The 6,000-nt window shown below is 52.7% G+C and overlaps 1 long non-coding RNA gene across 1 annotated transcript; it reads right to left on the reverse strand.

Moving 5' to 3' along the window:
• Nucleotides 1–4,420: 4,420 nt before the first annotated feature.
• Nucleotides 4,421–5,312, reverse strand: LOC126022359 (uncharacterized). Its single transcript, XR_007500264.1, has 3 exons — nt 5,277–5,312; nt 4,635–4,684; nt 4,421–4,546 (listed from the first exon to the last, which is right to left on the reverse strand). It is a non-coding gene; the product is annotated as an uncharacterized LOC126022359 (long non-coding RNA).
• Between the last annotated feature and the right edge of the window lie 688 nt (nt 5,313–6,000).

The following is a 6,000-nucleotide window of genomic DNA, read 5'->3' on the forward strand; positions in this document are numbered from 1 at the left end:
AGGGTAGTTGCAAAGAATTAATAAACCAAGCCAGTCAGAAGGAAGTCATGGAGTCAATGGCTTCTCACTCACGGTGTCTCTGCACACCAAGTCAAAACTAACTTTTATTAAACCAGTCCCAATTTACCCAGGGATTGGAGGGTAGAGTGAGATCCAGGTGGGCTTTTAAATATCAAAAGGAGAGGGGCTGGAGAGATAGCATGGAGATAAGGTGTTTGCCTTGCATGCAGATGGATGGTGGTTCAAATACCGGCATCCCATATGGTCCCCGCAAGCCTGCCAGGAGCAATTTCTGAGCATAGAGTCAAGAGTAACCCCTGAGTGCTGCCAGGTGTGACCCAAAGACCAAATAAATAAATAAATATCAAAAGGACAGGTTTAAAGGAAAGTTGGGAGAACACTTAATAGCTGGGTGTCATCTTACAATCACCCAAGACAGAGGGAAATTGGCTCCAGGCAGACCCTGACTCCCTGCTGGGCCCTTTTCTGGCAAAAGATTCATACAGGTGCCTGTTGTTTCCATCAATGTTCACCCTCTTTCTGGCCTCACCCGGTGTCACCTACAGTCCCAGTGGAGGAAAACAAGAGAAAAAGGAGAGGGAGCAAGGGAAAGCAAACTTAACTTCATCCCAAGTGATCGAGTGGAGATATTTTTACAGGAACTTGGGTTTCTATAGTAACCTCTAGTGGGGGCTCAGGAAATATTGTGTAAGCATCGTGGCAGTCGCTGTGGATGACAAGGGATCACTGCAAATCATAGGCTTGAATTCCAACATTTGCTGCCCCAAATCACAAAGGCCTTTCCCTCTGGAGCCCCAGAACAGGCACCCACAGAATGCGAAGGGGCTGGGTTCCCAGCCAGAAGCCCCATTGTTGGGCGAGGATGATGCAGTGGGCCGTTCTTACGTGGCGGAGGGTGCCAACATCCATCCTTCGCCCACAGGCCCTGCATCTCGGCTGGAAATCATTCATTAACGCAATGTGGGAACTATTCGTGACTCAGAGGCCCAACAGCCTAAAAATGCTGATTTGGGGGGAAGGCAGAGGAAAAATGTAAGATAGATTAGTGATCCAACCATTTCTGGGGAAATGTAAACACGTTAGGATCCAAGTCTCGCCATTAGAAGAGTATCAACAGGGGCCAGAGCGGTAGCACAGTAGTAGGGCATTTGCCTTGCAGTCGGCCAACCCAGGACAGATCCAAGTTCGATTTCTCGCATCCCAGAGACCAAAGGCAGCTCCAATATTAGCAGAAAGAAATTTCTGTCTATAGAAAGTCTTCTCAGGAGTGGGGGCATCTACAGGGGACTCTGATGTGGTACTGTTTTCCTGGCGTTCAAAGCTGAGTGAGTTCCCATGCCATGTCCACGGGAGCCTTCAAACAACCTAACAGCACACACACACACACACACACACACACACACACACACACACACACACACACACACACACACACACACTCTAGATCCAGGGATAGTGGTCAATTGACCCGAACTACTCAGCAGCCTCAGAAAGGGGTATAAGGTCAAGCATTAGGGGGTCAGGATATTCTCCTAAGCCAGCCCAGACCCTAGCTCTTCCTGGAAAGTGGAGCTCAGGCTAAGTAGTGTTGAGAAATAGGGGTATTACACCCAAGAATGGCAATGCCAGGGAGCAGAAAGGACATTGTGGCTCTGTGTTGGAAACCTATGCAGCTGAGAGTTGCCCCACTCTATGTGGGAACTCACTCTTGGGTCCCCTGGCCCCCTGCTGCCCTTCCCAGGTCTATAAGAACCCAGTGCAGCTGGATTGTGAAGCACCAGAGGTTGCAGCTGATGCTACACAGTGGACCTGCCCAGCAGGCAGGAAGACAGAGGAAGAGCATGACCAGGAGGATGAGAACCCCAGAGACCCCAATGCATGCTGGGTCTGGATGGATTCCTTGTCTGTGACACCTACAGACCTCAGAGGCAATGTGAGTCTGAGTCCCTGGAGTCCTTCATGGCTACCCAGAAAGGCCAAGAGCAGATCTGAGGATGGGGTGGGGCTTCCCAGTGGTCCCCATTTTGGGCACTGCTTCCCTCATTTCTCTGAGACCATCATAGTGGTCTCTCTCAGCAGGCTGCTTCTCTTTCATGAGCACTAACTCAGACCTCGGAAGGAAACCAAACATTTTCCCACTTGTCCTCTGCTCCCATGTTTCTGATAAAGCTCTTGGTCACCCACATGTGGCTGCTTTTCTATTTGAGGGTACAATGTCCCCATGCCACACCCTGTACCCCAGTGTGTGCATTCCCACCCTCACTGCCTCCCACAACCCCGTTGGTGTTATGCAGGTCCTGGCTTTGCCCCTCACCCTACCTGAGGGACTTGGGCACAGGTTTGCCCCCAACCCACCTCCCTAGTGCCTCCGTCCTTCTGTCCATGCTATTGCCCAAACAGGCTCCCATGCTCTGTCCCTGGAGCGTCGTTTACTGCTGTGTACACCTTGACTTCTTCATGCTCCCTTGCCCTTTCCCTCCACCTGTGACCCACTGACCACACCCCCATTCTTGCTCTGGGAGCCAAGCGGTGAAGCAGACAGTGAACCCTTCCTACCCAGGCCCCAAACTCAGTAGTGAGCAATCTAGTAAATACTATCTGGTCCTCCCTCTTTTCTCCTCACCCCTGCCCTCCCTCTCACTTCCTCTTCCTGGCCCAGGCAATGGGTGCTGTAATCACAGTCACACCCTGGTCCGTGAGGATCCTGCAGAGGAGCCTTCTTCTCTCTGGGGGGGGGGGGGGGGGCAGAGAGCCTGGCATGCACAGCTGGGAAACTCAGCTTTCTGGCTAGAGTGATAGCATAGCTGGGAGAGTGCTGGCCTTGAATGCTGCTTAACCTAGGTTCAATCCCCGGCATCCCCTCTGGTCAACCGAGCCTGCCAGGAGGAACGCCTGAGCACTGCTGGGTATGCACTGAAAACGAAGACTTAGTTTCCTGCCTCCTAAAGGTCCTTGTGTGAACCATGCTAAGAAAACCTCTCAGACACAAAGCTGGCACAGTAGGAGCCGCACCCCACACAGTCCTTTCTGCTATTTCTCCCCCAAGCCCTGCTCAGCTCCTGGCACCACCCCAGCCATGACTTCCAATGTCCACCTGCTCTATAGCCCTCTCAGTGCCTTCAGCCAGGTGGGACAAGCTCTTGCAGCTCAGGTCCCTCCAACCTCACTTCTATCCACTTGGATCCCCACCAGCAGACCATGATGCACCATCACTGCCCTGGGAGGGCTCGTAAACCACATCATTCAGCCACCCTCATTGTGTCCAGCAGCAGGAGGTGCGTTACTCCGTGAACTTGCCAAGAAGAAAAGCAGAGACAGAAGCCGAGCGTGTGCTTCCATCACTACTGTGCTTTGCTGAAAAGTCAGGGCTATAGAGGAGCCTCTCTAACTGGGCCAGGGCACACTGGGGAGTTGAGCAAGCAGCTCTCTCCTGGCCTCGCGGCAAGGGGACACTGCAGGGAAGAAAATCACTGTGGCATGCAAGGGGCATATACTTTAATCACATCTCGAGCGAGTTATCTTAGCATCTCCATATTAGACTAGCCTTTAAGTGTAGTAGAAAAAATGTAGTACGATGCGGCACTTTGGTTGGTACTGCTCAGATCTGCCGCTTGCTCGAAGGCAATAGTTAGCTCCTGGGAGAGGGGAGCAGATATCCATACGCTGATTTTCTGGAACAAAAAAGAGGGCCTGTCAGTGCACACTGGAGCACTGTGGCGGTGGTTTGGCATGTGCTAAGGACTCCATTAATTGGCTTCATGTTGGCAGGCAACCCATGCTTCTGCAAATAGCCCAGCAGTGCACAGTTGCCAGGACCCCATGAATCTCCAAGTGCAGACTTCCTCCAGCTCACAGCCATGTCAGTCTTCACAGCACCAAGTTCTGGGATCTCAGGGCACGTCATAGACATGCCACCAAAATGTGGGGCACCAATTCCCCAGGGAAGGCCCTCTGATCTTGGCTTCAGAAGCGCAATAGATCAGGAGGCTCTTCACTGTTGGCCAAGCCCTGACAACACACACTGCTGCAGAAGTGAGCAGAAGCTGAGGTGGCTTTCTCAGCACCCCAAGAACCCTCTCTGTCAGGGTTGCGCAGTCCTCCATGGAGCAGGGTGGATGTCGGGAAGGGCTCCTCTGAACGACCCACATTTCCAGCAAATGCCATTAGTTCTTAGGTGGGTTTCACATCAACATGAATTCAGCAGAAGAAGTGGGTCTGAGACCAGCTGCCCCTTCTTGAGGGGGCAAACACCCTGTAGCCTGCCCATTCTCAGTCTCTCCTAGGACCACATGGTCCATCCCCCATCTGCATCTTGAGCCCCAGAGCCCCCTAGCTTACTGACTGTCAGCCCCAGGCCACTTACCCCATTCTTGCGGTCATACTGGATCCTGTTGTCAGAGATGGTGTTTCCATTCATGGACACCACTTGGGGCCTGGTGGTGAAGCCTAGGATTTGGATGGTGCCGTAGGCCAGCGTGGTGATGCCTTGAAAGCCATTGTTCAGCACCTTCATCTTCAACGTGTACTGTGAAGAGAGTGCGATGGCTAGGAGCCTGGGTCTGTGAACTCTCAGGGGACAAGGTCCCACAGGCCCCATAGCATTGTGCACTTACTTGACTGAACTTGTAGTCTACATAGAAGAAGTCCTCCTTCTCGATGGAGTCTGTAGAGAGACCCCATGTGGAAAGAGCTGCTTCTTCTAGGAGGGTCCTAACCACTACCAGGCGAGGAAGAATAGCTGGGCTTGACCCTCAGCTGAGTCTCTCTAGGACTTTCATGCAGAGCAAGGATTTTGTTTGTTTAACTTTTGAGGTCACAACTAGAGATACTCAGGGGTTATTCCTGGCAGTGCTCAGGGATGCCAGGTATCGAACCTGGTCGGATATATGCAAGTAAGCTCCCTCTCCACCATGCTATGACTCCAGCCCCAAAGTGAGGCATTCACAAGGAGGAGAAGTGGGACACTCGGCCACGGGACCCACCTCCATTTCCTACCTGACTTTGGGAGAAGCCTAAAGAGGTGCCTGAGTGGGTCCGAATATTGACACTGGTCAATATGTGATGTCCACATCCAGCTAGCACAGGGCCCTGCCTCCCCCTCCCACACACATTCACACACTCACATACACTCTCAAAAAAGCTAGAATCTGCCCCAGGATCCACCACACTGTACTGTACTTTAGGGGCCAGAGCTGCCATCCATCTTTCTAATCTCAGTGGGGTCCAGAACATTCCTCTGCACTGGAGTCACTTACCAATGGATTCACCATCATCCCAGAAAAGGGAGCCAGAAGCTTCTCCCTGATCATCGAGGGCAATTATGAGACCGAACGGGTTCAGACGGCTAGTTAGAGAGGGGGGGGGGGAGAGAGGGAGAGAGAGAGAGAGGAGGGAGAGAGAGAGAGAGAGAGAGAGAGAGAGAGAGAGAGAGAGAGAGAGAGAGAGAGAGTGAAATTGTGCTTCCCCGTCACAGAATGCTCTAGAAAAAAGGGGAATCCTTGGGCCCGGAGAGATAGCACAGCGGTATTTGCCTTGCAAGCAGCCGATCCAGGACCAAAGGTGGTTGGTTCGAATCCCGGTGTCCCATATGGTCCCCCGTGCCTGCCAGGAGCTATTTCTGAGCAGACAGCCAGGAGTAACCCCTGAGTAACGCCAGGTGTGGCCCAAAAACCAAAAAAAAAGGGGGGGGGGAATCCTTTCTTAAACACCTTGTCCAAATGTAAGTCCTGATATCGGCTCTGTCTGCCTCAGGACACAGTCAGGGCTGGGCTGGTCTAGCACAGGGCCAGGGAGAGCAGCAGCACCCAGCACGGCCAGGAGCTGGTTACTGGGGCTGCTCTGGCAGAGAGTCTGCTCTGAGGGAAGCCAGGCCCACATGGCAGATGCCCACTTTTGCGATGCTAACACAGGAAAGGGTGCTGAGAGAACTGGGCCTGGAGAAAGTGGGTGTCGAGAGGGGCCTCCTTTCTGAGGAGGAGG

The sequence above is a fragment of the Suncus etruscus genome, chromosome 11, assembly GCF_024139225.1.
Source record: "Suncus etruscus isolate mSunEtr1 chromosome 11, mSunEtr1.pri.cur, whole genome shotgun sequence".
Lineage (NCBI taxonomy): Eukaryota > Metazoa > Chordata > Mammalia > Eulipotyphla > Soricidae > Suncus > Suncus etruscus.